The sequence below is a fragment of the Pan troglodytes genome, chromosome 7 (genome assembly GCF_028858775.2).
Source record: "Pan troglodytes isolate AG18354 chromosome 7, NHGRI_mPanTro3-v2.0_pri, whole genome shotgun sequence".
In the NCBI taxonomy this organism is placed as follows: domain Eukaryota; kingdom Metazoa; phylum Chordata; class Mammalia; order Primates; family Hominidae; genus Pan; species Pan troglodytes.
The window spans coordinates 88,507,031-88,520,694 of record NC_072405.2 but is presented as its reverse complement, the minus strand read 5'-3'; positions in this window follow the sequence as shown (position 1 = coordinate 88,520,694).

Here is a 13,664-nt window from a genome sequence, read left to right as displayed (position 1 = left end):
ACATTTCCATTATTCCAGAAGGTTCCCTTGTGCTCCTTTTTAGCCTTCCCCATTTCCCATCCCCAACAAAACAACTGGCTTTCTGAATTCTATCGCTGTAGATTAGTTTTGCCTGTTCTTGGATTTCATATAAATGGAATCGGATGGTATGTAGTCTTTCCCTTAACATGATGTTTTTGAGATTCAGCCACATTGGCATGTGTATGAGTAATTCGCTCTTTTGTGAGTAATATTCCATCGCATGAATGTATCACAATTTATCCATTCTTATGTTTATCTCCTGGTGATAGACATTTTGATTGATTAATATTTGTCTACTATAAATAAGGCTCTCTGGAGTGGGGCATATGTTTTCATTTCAATACCTAAGAGTGAAATCGCTAGTTCATAGTATCAGTGTTAAGTCTACCATCATAAGAAAATTCCAAACAGTTCTCCAAAGTGGTTGTAACATTTTGCATTCCTACTAGAATGTATGAGAATTTCAAGTATTCTACATCTTTGACCACAGGTAGTGTTGTCAGTCTTTTACGGTTTAGCCATTCTAGGGGTGTGAAATGGTGTATCATGGAAGTTTTAATTTGCAACTCCCTGATAATATTGCTGTGCACTTTTACACTGCTTTCTTGGTCAATCATATTTCTTATTTTGTGAAGTGTCTATTCAAGTCTTTTGTCCATTTTTTAAAGTGTTGTTTGCCTTTTTATTGGTAATGCATAGGACTTTATTATATATCTGGGTTTTTTTGTTGTTGTTTTTTAAATAGAGACAGGATCTCGTTATGTTGCCCAGGCTGGTGTTGAACTCCTGCCCTCAAGCAGTCTTCCTGCCTTGGCCTCCCAAAGAGCTGGGATTAGAGGTGTGAGCCACTGTGCTCATTATATATTCTAGATATAATTTAAAAATTAGGTTTATGTATTCAATTACCTTTCCTACTCTGTGGTTTGTCTGTTCATTTTCTTAATGGTGCTTTTTAATGAACAAATTTTTTACATTTATATACATATATGTATATTTTTTGAGATGGCATCTCCCTCTGTCACCCAGGCTGGAAGACAATGGAGCCATCATTGCTCTCTGCAGTCTCGAACTCCTGAGCTCAAGTGATCCTCTCGCCTCAGCCTCCTGAGTAGCTGGGGCTACAGGTGTGCACCATCACACTCTGCTAATTTTTAAATTTTTTGTAGAGATGCAGTTTTGCTATGTTGCCAAGGCTGGTCTGGAATTCCTGGCCTCAAGCTATCCTCCCGCCTTGGCCTCCCAAAGTGCTGGAATTATAGGGGTGAGCCACCATATCTGGCCATGAGCCACTGCACCTGGCCATTCCATTTTTAATTTTACTGCAGTCTGGCATAATTTTTTTTTTTTTTTTTTGGTTAGTGTTCTTTGTATCTAGTCTAAAAAACTTCTGTCTACCTCAAGGTTGTAAAGATATTCTATGTTTTCTTCTGGATGCTTCACAGTTCTCGGATTTATATTTAGGTGTATGATCTATCTTGAATTAATTTTTGTAACAGAATAAAAGAGGGATCACAATTTATGTTTCCTCATACTGATTTTCATCTGCTCCAACAAATATTTCTTGAAAATACTTTTCTTTTTGGATTATTTCTGGACTACTGTGTTTCATCGATCTATTCGCATAACTCGATGTTATTATTGTGTGTGTGTTTCAAAATTCAGAATGGCAGCTCTTTACACTGCTTGCTTCCCCAAACCCAAGCATACAGTCATTAATAGTGTCTTATATTTGCTTAGGACTTGATACTTTTCAAAGTCTGTAGTTGACTTACAGTAGTATGTTAGTAGTATTAATTAAATGCCTGTCATGTACCAGTATTGCTCTCTGCTCCTCCTTTATGTTATTCATTTAACACTTATTAGCTCTTTCACATAGGTATTATCTTTATTTTATTGATGAAGAAACAAAGGCATACAGTAATTAAATAACACCTGAGATCACACAGTCAGTCAGTCCTAGAGGTGCAATTCCAAACCAGCTCTAATGGGCTAAGAGTTTATACTCCTCCCTCTGCCATGGGGACAATGTGGTAATGTAATCTACTTTAAGCCAAAAGGTGCTCCTTGGACAATTTAGAAGGTATATTGCTTTAAGGTAAAATCTTAACTGTATATTTACTTATACAGCTAGTGTTTGTGCTGTTGTTTTTATCAGTATATTGATAGAAACCGTTGAATCTGAAGGAAAAAAAGTGAAAACAAAACAAGACATGTTTGATGCTGTGGGAAGAAAGTATTAGAAGTGAAATCTAATCGTTCACGACATAGAAGGCATAAACAAAGCAGCAAACTGAGGAATTGGGGGAATTGGGGAAAAGGTGAGCACTATGTGCATTCTCGCTGATCTGGCTTTTCCGTGGTTCAGGGTGTCTAATAAAATGAATACATGCTCAGAATGCTGCCCCCCTGCCTTTCTTTCTTGGGTCCATAAATGACTCTAGTGAGGTGGGAGGTAGGCTCTTCATTGTTTCTACTTGGAGCCACTGACTTTTAAGTTTTAATAAAAAAAAAAATAGAGCACAAAGACATTTTCAAGAGAAGCCTTATGTTGCTTCTGAAAGCATTACAATATAATCAAGAGTTTGCCTCCTTGAGTTCTTTGTAAGTTTGGTTGCCTAGAGAAACAGCCTGGCGGCCTCCAGGGTCATCACTGTGAACAAACAGCAGCTCCAGTGGGATGGCTCACACCTCTTAATCACTTCCAGCGCCAAGAGCGCAGGAGTCAAGTGCACGGGAAGAAAAGAGCCAACCTGGTCAAACTAGTTTGACTTTTAAAATGAACCTGAATCATATGTTTCTGTTCACTTTGAAAATAGTACTGGACTATCATTTAAATGCCACCTTACACTGAGGCAAGTCTTCTGAACTACCAGATGTTAAAAAAAAAAAATAGATCAGATTCTGGTTCTGAATTTTTTCAGCAGCAATCACAAGAGTTGAATTTTTATTCATTTGTCTGCTCGTTCATTCATTCATTCATTTATTCATCTATTCATCACTCAACAGGCATTCATTGTGCTAAATTCCTTGTGCTAAATCCTGCTTGGTGAATATTTGCAATCTTCGTTATTATTGTTCAAGTGATTGCCTGTTTTTTGAAAAACAACAAACAGAAAGAAGATTATGAAGCCCAGGCACGGTGGCTCACGCCTGTAATCCCAGCACTTTGGGAGGCTGAGGCAGTTGGATCACCTGAGGTCAGGAGTTCAAGACCAGCCTGGCCAACATGGTGAAACCCCATCTCTACTAAAAATTAAAAAAATTAGCTGGGCATAGTGGCAGATGCCTGTAAACCCAGCTATGAGGCAGGAGAATTGTTTTAACCCAGGAGGCGGAAGTTGCAGTGAGCCGAGATCGTGCCACTGTACTCCAGCCTGGGTGACAGAGACCCTGTCTAAAAAAAAAAAAAAAAAAAAGATTATGACTTTGCATAGAATTCAGTTGGGGGATGGAGAGGAGACAGAGAGGTCAGGATATTTTAACTGTAAAATATATAGGGCTGGATACGGTGGCTCACGCCTGTAATCCCAACACTTTGGGAGGCTGAGGCGAGTGGATTGCTTGGGCTCAGGAGTTTGAAACCAGCTTGAGCAACATGCCAAAACCCCATCTCTACAAAAAATACCAAAAATTAGCTGGGTGTGGTGACCCATGTCTGCACTCCCAGCTACTTGGAGGCTGAGGTGGGAGAGTGGCTTGAGCCCAGCAGGCATAGCTTGCAGTGAGCCAAGATCATGCCACTGCACTTCAGCCTCGATGACAGAGCCAGACTCTGTCTCAAAAAAAGAAAAAAAAAGCGTGTGTGTGAATATATATATATATATGGCAGAATATAATTATTCTTATGGTTCTGTTTCAATGGTACATTACCTTGGAATATTAGTCCCTAGGTTTTGATGATATATTTGCTTTTATAACTCATCAGTATTTTTTCACTGTGTAGATCAGTACCTTTTGGGTGGTTTTGAGTACATTATAATATTGTAGTTTACTTTTTGTGATGTACTGAGTATTTGAGGGTACTGCAAGGTGAGTATTTGAGGGTACTGCAAGGTGAGTATTTGCAGATACTTCCTTTTTTAGTTTAAATATTAATAATATCCCCAGTTTCATAAGCTGGTTATGAATGTAAGATTGACTGATAAACAGATCTGACTTTTTCTGGAGGGGGCCTGGGAAGGAGCGGTATTAAAACTTTCTGCAAAGTTTCTCCTAAGTTTCACCAAATAACAGAAAGCTGTGTCTGTTGGTCAGCATTACTAGTTTGTGGAAGTTGGGTCAGCATTACTGGTTTGTGGAAGTGGCTTTACCCTCTCATATTTGCTCATAGTTATTTTCCAAAATACTTTTAGGTTTCTAGTTAAAGTACTGTTGCCATGCCAGGCCCCTGAATTATGGCGGACATCTGAGGCCAGGACCAGGAACTGCCAAGGCTAGGCTGGGAATGGAACAAAAGGAGAGCCAGACCCGGGAGCTGGCAGGACCGGGGATTGCTTAGAAACTAGCGGTTAAAGATGGAGTCTAGGGAACAGTCGAGTCACGCAAATGTTAGAGGTGCCCTTGGCCTCATGAGTGGTCGGTAGAAGCCGGCTGCAAGGAGCCTTTGAAATGGTGCCGAGTTCTTCCTCTGCCAGAAAGCCTTTCCTCCGCGCTGACTGTGTCAAAGGCTACTCCCAGGTGTGCTGAGCAGGGGAGCCGTGTAGGGGGATGGCCATCGAGTTAACCTCTAGAGAGGGGACGTGTGGGCTGCACAGGATTCTGGGGGGCTGACCTAGGAGGGGCAGCAGTGCAAGTCCTCTTACTCCTGGTCCTGTGCTCTTTTTAATACGCCACGCTGCTGCTGCCTCTGATCTGGAAAGCTTTTCTGATACAATGGCGGCTCCTCGTCTTCTTCCATCTCTAAGGAGATTAGTTAGTTACAAGGCAGGAAGTTGAATAGCGTCAGGCTTTAATCTCCTGGTTATTCTGAGGCTGTTTGATGTTAGCTCTTCCTTCAGACCAGGGCTTTGAAAGGGCTTATTTTTTTTTCTGTGACAGAAAAATGACCAGGACACAGCCATATATTAAATTCCAAGGGCCCTCACATCTATTTGCTTTGTGTATTTTGTGTACAAATATACATGATGATTTTTAGAGAATATTGCTCTCTTTTTTCTCTCTCTCTTTAATGCATTTGTTTCTTGCTCCTGTTTCCTCTTAGCTCATTTTTATTCCATTAGGTTGTAGCTGGGCTGATTCTCTGAGTGTGCCTTCTCAGCCTGTGGGGTGAATACAGGATTAAGAACACAGACAGAGCCTGACAGCCACGTTAATTGTTTACTTACTTACTATTTAACACATAATATCAGGCTTGTTTCTCTGTTTCCTAGCAGCTGGAGTGAGATATCCTCCTGCTCCGCCGTAAAACCTTCTGCTGCAGCCCAAGTTGACATATCCAGCCTGAATTTTAGATTCTTACAAAACAAGTTCAAATTTAATGTTTTGAAGAGCATCCAACTAGAGTAATAAAATACTATTTAGAACGAGTTTTTAGAGGATCTGTTTTACTGAAAAGAGAACAAACTTCATAATTGCCATATCAACTATTCTTAAATGGCATATCAAATAACTTCACAACACTGAAAACTTCATGTTTTACTTGTTTTATAAATTCTATAATCAGTTTTATGTTATTTGTTTGTTTAGTAAATGCTTGTTTTTAAACCATAATACAAAAGTAAAAGACACTTCTGTTTCTATATACATTACATAAATGTCGATTGTAAGTGTAATTGTGTCGTTAGTTCCTATGTGGAATACGGGCTACAGTACGTGGGCTGCACCCATCACCAGTCGAGGTTTCCTTTACTAATAGGTATAATGATCTTTTTGTGAACAATCATACATTCCTGCATAATTAATTGAATCTTTGTGTTGTCCAAGAAAGACAAACCCAGCTTTAGGACCTTAGCTTGGCTGAGCAGAAACAGTACAATGTTTTGCTCACGGGCTTCCAAGTTTGAATGTGGTATCATTTTTTCAAGAGATAATGGGCTTATAGTTCTGGGTTTGATCACCTCTGCCATGTGATATTTTCCTTTGATTTTCAGAGCACTCCAATCATTGTTCAATGGAAGACTTAAAAGAAGCCCTGTGACTCGGGCTCAAATCTGAATAAGATAGTTTCGAAGGAGAAGGAAGAGAAGTTAGATAAAGATGAGAATTCAGAGGCAGAGAAGTAAGGTGAGAGTCTGGGGCAACATGCCTGCCCGGTGTGTTCTAGAGAACCCAGCAAGTCCCATCACAAAAACCTCCAATTAAGCCTCAAAGCACAACAAATTTTCCTCTTATCCAGAGAGAATATTATATTTTTCTAAAGAAGCAGCATATGGGAGCTGCTGGGAAGGCTTTCCAGTGCAATTAAAAGGCAGATAGATCAGAGAACGCAGGGCTCCTGAAGCTGTCTGATCTCTTGCCTATGATTTGTCTCAAGTGCAATTGACAGCCCCAACTAGCAATTACAATGCAGAGACTGGTATAGCTGGAGACTGGTCCAACAGGGAGGGAAGGCTTGACCATTTACATGCAGTTAATTATTAAGGGCTGTCAGATGTCAGAATGGGAATTGGTAATATTGTGGTTAAACGCCCACCACATGTCTAATTTGAGTTGTGCCCACTACCTCCAGCACCAGTTCAAATTAAGTCTACATTAATGTCTGATGACTCACAGCTGTGCAGCATGCAACTCCGTGTACTCCAGGGGTGGGAGGGGAATTTGCATACCAGTTAGTGCCAGATAATGATTATGAAAGATGTGCATTTCTCTTTGTTGGAATAAGTACCATATAAGCCAAAGCGATAGTTACTGTTTTAAAACCATCTTCATGCTTAAGAAAATGTTGATCTGTGAATTAGCTTCTTGGTGCAATGAATTTCTCTTAAGAAAGGCAATTCCAGGTGAAACAATTTTCATGTTGTCAATGGGTGCCAAATAGGCCCCAAAGAGATCAGAATATGGCCAAATGAGAATTGAAATAAAACCTGTCTTTATAATAATTCTCTATTAAGCTTGATGAGAGTTTATGTTTCGGGCTGCCAAAATACTCTTTTTGTTTTTTTTTGGATGACAATGATTTTGAATGTAGTGCTCCAAGTGGGCCCCTGGAGCTGTGGTCATGGTGCCCACCTGCCTAGCATTTGGTGAAGGGAGTTTTCTGGGGGTCTTCCACCATGCCAATGATCTCACAGCAGGTTTCTACCCATCCAGACAGGCAGAGAGCAGGTGTCACTCGGCTCAGAGGTGCACTCTGATGGTGGCCAGGGACTTCGGAAGCTTTGAGAGCGATGGCCGATTTCCAGCAATCCAGAGGGCTGTATGGGGAACCCCTCATGCAGAAATATTTTGGGGTCCTGGGCAAACATATGGTTTTGTGATATGCGGTAAGCAGAGGGGAATGGAAATTGGTGGTGGGAGCCAGGTGGGCATATTGGCATTCCATGCTCTTGGCCATTCTATGGGCTGGCTTGCTAGAAACTACATGCTTAGAAGGAAGCTGGTGTTAGGCACTATTTATTATGAAAAAAAAAGGCACTTCTGAGAAGACCAAAACAGGAATCCTTTGTTTATAAAACAGATGGTATAGCCTGTCCTTTCATCAAAAATCGTACCATTTTGCCCTTTATAAACAAATTGATAGGAAATCACTTCAAAAACCAAGTCAAAGCTTAAAAAATCATGTTCATTCTTGGCACTAGAGGTCTTTTGTTTTCTTTTACTTAGCTAAAAATAAAGATATATTTAATGACAGACAGATGAAGGAAAAATAGGACTTTGATAAGGTTTAAGCATTTTCAATGATGACCACAGAAGCATTTAGAAAACACAAGAGGATGTGAATGTGTCACATGCTTGGGTTTCATGCTAAACAGACAGCAGGAGCTATGGAATGGAGACCTCACTTGGGGCCAAGAGACTATCTGTTTCCATTGAAGTTCCTAAAAAAACCCTTTGTGGGGAGGCGGCCTCCAAGCGGGAGCAGAAGGCCAAGTGCAGGCCTCAGCCTGGTCACTCTGGTTAGTGTTCTCTTTCTGTCCTCCAAGTGGGTGATTAGAAAGCCCAAACATAATGATCTGTTATGGACAGAGATCACAGTGCCTGCGGTTTCCAGAAGCTGCTGCTGACATGGTCTTGACAAGAGCACCAGCTCAGGGGTCACTTGAGTTGGAGCTATGGGCTTGGCGCCATGAGAAAACTTCAGTACTGGGGACCGTTGAGCATCACACAGAGTGTGAGGTGGCTTTCTTTCATCAGGTGTTTGGTCTGAGCTAGACTACTGCTTCTCTCTGCTCATCACTTATTTCAAGTAGAGTTATTTCCTGATGGTACCCAGAGACTTGGTCATAACTATTGAAACCATAATGCTTCCTAAATAATAATCAGGCATACTGACTGTACAGTAATAATTCTGCCATTCAGGGCCCATCTGAAACCAACAAGTGTGCAGTATGCCTGAAACACTTGTATGATAGGACACCTGTTTGCAAACTCGTTTTTCTTTTTGGTCTATTCCTCTGATTTCCTGTTTTCAGAAACACCAAATAGCCTGCCCTTCTGCTTTGTTAGCAACTTCTCTATCTTTCAAAACTGTCAGTTTGATGAGTTGTTCTAGATTTAATACCACACTTCTTAAAGGGCCTGACTTCCTGGGTGGTAGATGCAGTATGAAGACTGGGATAGAAATTACATTTGTGTCCTAATGTCTACTGGGTCCTATGAAAAATGGTACCCAGGAAGGGATAAATATTTGTCCCAAGATGATGTAAGTTGATAAATTTTACTAAATTGGTAAAGGCAGCCTGCAGGAGCCACAGAACATACCAGTCAGTTTTGCTCTGGTGCTAGATATGGTCCCTTGCCTGGGAGTGAACTAGTTCCCCAGTCCTAAAGAATGAAGTCCACTGGGGGTGCTGAGGGGGTTGCATTCTCAGTTGGGAGGGATGGAGGGAAGCTGCCAAGCTTGGCCCAGCCTTGCCATTTCATCCTTTGCTAGCTGGCCGGCCTTGAGCAAGTTATTTAGCTCTTTAGAATCTCAGTAACTTGCTTTGCAAAGTCAGGGAAATAACACCCTCATAAGTTTGTTATGAGAAACCAGTGACACAGACCACATGGGCATTATCCCAGTACGAGACACATGGCAAGAACTTGACTGATGTGCCTTTCTTTCCTCTGTCTTTTTCTCATTACTTTATATTATGGTTATCTTAATGACAATATCTTTTCTTTTTAGTTATTATACAGAGTTTTCATAACAGTTTCATGCAGATCATTATTTTCGATAATGTATTTCTTACTTTTTTAGCACTTACCAAAAGTGCCACCAATGTAGTTGTTATGTAACTATCTGTTTTATGTTTGTCTTCTCCTTAGTATGTAGTAGCTCTTTGAGGACAGGGCCCATGCCTGCCTAGTTCATTTCGGTATTCTTGGTGCCTCCTATTACCCGGCACAGAGGACACACTCAAAACCTTTGTTGGGTAAATAAATCAATTCTTTTTTTTTTTCCTTTTCTTTTTTTTTTTTTTTTTTGAGATGGAGTCTCGCTCTGTCACCCAGGCTGGAGTGCAGTGGCACAATCTCGGCTCACTGCAAGCTCTGCCTCCCGGGTTCACACCGTTCTCCTGCCTCAGCCTCCCGAGTAGCTGGACTACAGGCGCCTGCCACCATGCCCAGCTAATTTTTTTGTATTTTTAGTAGAGACGGGGTTTCACCCTGTTAGCCAGCATGGTCTCGATCTCCTGAACTTGTGCTCTGCCCGCCTCGGCCTCCCAAAGTGCTGGGATTACAGGCATGAGACACTGCGCCCGGCCTAAATAAATCAATTCTTACAAAAACCCAGACTCACGTGGGGTAGGGGAGAGAGTCCTGTTGGAAAGATGGGTGCTTGATGGACAAAACAACAACAACAACAAAACCAAACAAACCTGTAGCTGTCCAATCTCCCAGGTCTTCTGATTTCTGCTCTAATAGCCAATAAACCTTGTTGCTTCTCAATGGCACTGGGTTTTCTCTGGCATAGTCTTGTCCAATCCTTAGGTACCTGAGCTGGGGGTCAGTTTGAATGAAAGGATAGTAAGAACAAATAGTGAAAAGTTCATTAAACTACAAGCCTTATAATTTCTGCTTGGAAAACCTTGGGACAAATTAACCATGTGCTTTAATTATCAGCCTCATCTGGGTCATGTCTGCTCTAGGCTTCAACCCTGCTGAATTCTCTCTCATGTCAGGTTTTGTGTACATGACATTTCCTTTATCTTTATCCTCCATTGACACACACACCCTCCTCTGCCTGCCTAACTCCTGTTTATTCTTCAGAGCTCAGCCCAGGGGCCCCTCTCTGTACCACACAAATTTAGGTTAGGTCCAGTTTTAGGTGCTTCCAAATTGTGTATTTCACCCTTTATCTAAAGTGTATCGTGCTACATTGTAATTTCCTTACTTATCTGTGTTCCTTTCCAAACCTTAAGTCTCCAAAGAGCAAGAAATAGGTTTGTTTCGTATGCTCAGGACCTGGAAGACTGCCTGGCATAAAATAGTTGGTGCTCAAAAAATGTCGTCAACTGAAAATATAAGGTAGAAGGAGAAAGTCTCGTATAAATTCCTCTCCCTCATTGATAACCACTTTAATTTTTGGCAAGACAGATGAAATCAACAACATAAAGACAATATAACTGTGTGTGTCACATAGACAATATAGCTATACGAGGATTAGAGAAAATACATTAAAATGATTAAAGACAACAGACTTTTCAATTTCACTTGCAAACTAAGCCATTTATTTATCTTCCCCACTATGGATTGGCTTTTTGAAAATTAGATAAATGAAATTGGTCTGACCCCTTTGGAATTTTTTATTGTTTCTATACTGATTATTTGAATTGCATGTGTCTCCATAACTTTGGTTCCATTTGCAAAAGGAAATGAGGCCCACTGTCTTGGATACCTACATTTTTCTCTGGTCTCCAGCACAGGTGAGCAGCACAGCCCTCGTGCATCAGGTCTTAGATAAGTTCTTTAGGAGCCTTTCAGTTAAGTAAAGTATGAGAACTTTCAGGGTTTCCAGGATCTAAGCAACCAGGAACAATTCCCCACTGTTTTCAGCAAGACAAACAGAAAAAAAAGAGGGGAGGGGAGAGAAAACCCTGGTCTCTGATAAATAACCTTTCCATATGAAGTGCACATCAGTCTGACACAAGTAATTAGCTGTCAGGTGCTGGGCTTTGCTGTCAGAGGCCAATTTTCAGATTAGTGTTAATTGCAGCCCCCCCACCGCCCCGCCCCCCGGCCTTCGAGGGCCTTTGCTCCCACCCCTCAGACCTCAGCAGGCTCCCTTCCCCAGCTTGCTGCCAGTGTGACTGCAGCCTAGAGTAATGGAGCTGGCAGGGTGGAATCAATTACTGGCCAGTGAAGATTTTCCCACAGGTCTGGGCTTGGGAAAGGAGGGCTATTCCTGCTGCCTAGACAGCTGGCCTGACTGTCCACTGGGAAAGGAGCCTACCCAAGGAGAGAGAGGGGCTTGCTAGTGATAAACCGCTGACAGCCCATACATTATTGACAGGATTTGGCAGAGAGGGGCCTCTGCTACCTCTGCTCGTCCTGGTTCTCTTTGAGTTTTGTGCTTGCACCGACTACTGCTTTATCCCAACGTCTTGCTGCCCACATGAAAGTACACACACAGAAAAACCCAGTTCCCATTTGCTTATGGGTTTCAGTCCAAGAGGAAAAAGAAAAGGAAGATGGGATGGGGTTATTACAGTCTAACAGCAATATTTGGAAATAAATTATTTGTGCAATTTTTCTATTTAATTTTTTTTTTTTTTTTTTGAGATAGAGTCTTGCTCTGTGGCCAGGCTGGAGTGCAGTGGCGCAATCTCAGCTCACTGCAACCTCCACCTCCAAAGTTCAAGTGATTCTCCTGCCTCACTTAGCCTCCTGAGTAGCTGGGACTACAGGCACCTGCCACCACGCCCAGCTAATTTTTGTATTTTTAATAGAGATGGGGTTTCACCATGTTGTCCAGGATGGTCTCGATCTCTTGACCTTGTGATCCACCTGCCTCGGCCTCCCAAAGTGCTGGGATTACAGGCATGAGCCACTGCGCCCGGCCCCTGTTTAAATGTTTTTGTCATGATGAGAGTCATGCTTTGTGTCATTTTGGTTCAGTTGTATTCACCCCATGTAATTCATGATGGAACCTGTGCTGGGGCCACCTGAGTTTTATGGTCACTTCCAAAGTTTTGAGATATTTTGAATTTTAGTCAGAGGATTCATTTAGAATTGCACTTAAACAATCCTAAACTCAAAGTTTTGAGACATTTTGAACTTTAGTCAGAGGATTCATGTAGGATTGCACTTAAAAAATCCCCGGCCAGGCATGGTGGCTCATGCCTGTAATTCCAGCACTTTGGGAGGCTGAGGCGGGATTACGCTTGAGCTCAGGAGTTCAAAATCAGCCTGGGCAACAAGGTGAAACCCCATCTCTACAAAAAATACAAAAATTAGCTGGACATGGTGATGCACACCTGTAGTCCCAGCTACTCAGGAGGCTGAGGTGGGAGGATCACTTGAGCCCTCCCTTAAGCAGGAATGCACTCCAGCCTGAGTGACAGAGCAAAACCTTGTCCAAAAAAAATAAAATAAAATAAAATAAAAAAATCTTGCCCCTCCATGTTTTCTGCTTAGCGATAATAATAAAATCTTCATGAAGATGTTTTGCTTTCAATTTTCCACTATCGTTTATGTCTTTATCTGAAATTTTGAGCAAGAATAACCACTTGAATGTAGGCAAACTAAAACCCCACAGTGTTTTAATAATACCACTGACTATTCAAGAGCAGAGAGTTCATATTAAAGTACCAAAATCCATTTACAATAATATACACATTTCAGAGAAACTTTCGTCTTTGAAAGATGCATTAAACTGTTTAACTTTCCATAAAATAGACATTAAAATAAGACAAGAAAATGACACTGAAAGAATGATATAAAAACTAATGCCACATTATAACAAATTAAAACATTTATACAAGAAAATCTTTTCTTAATAACCTCTTAATTGATTTCCCTTTTGTCATATGTTGTTTTCTTTTAGGAAACTAACACCAGGTTGAATTTTTTTTCTTTCTGTTTTGCACATAAAATGTCTATGGATCTAAGAGAAAGTTTAACTGTATAATTGGAACAGTCTTTGATTATAATCATTCAATTCAAAATTAAAGTAGATAAATAAGCATGGGTCTGGAATGTTAAGAAAAAAAAAAAGTGGGCTGTTGCAATAAAACAGGTTCATATCCCTTGAGTGACAAGTTTCAGATGCTAGGCCTAAAAGGTCTCTTGGAAACCTAACAACTAGGATGAGAAATGCAAGTTTGAGATTCACTAGCCATACCTCCTGTAATCAAATAAAAATGATCATGCAGAGTTCCCCTAGCTCTCCCTTGCAAAAAGTGATTCCCTGCTCTTTGCCCTGGAAGAAGGCTGGAGGTTGGGGGGCATAGGAGGTGGAATTAAGAATCAAGAATGCTCCGACCTGTTCTGTGCACAGGAGGGGAGGGCTTATAGGTGACTTCTTTCAAACCACACCTGTGACAATGTTAAATGATTCT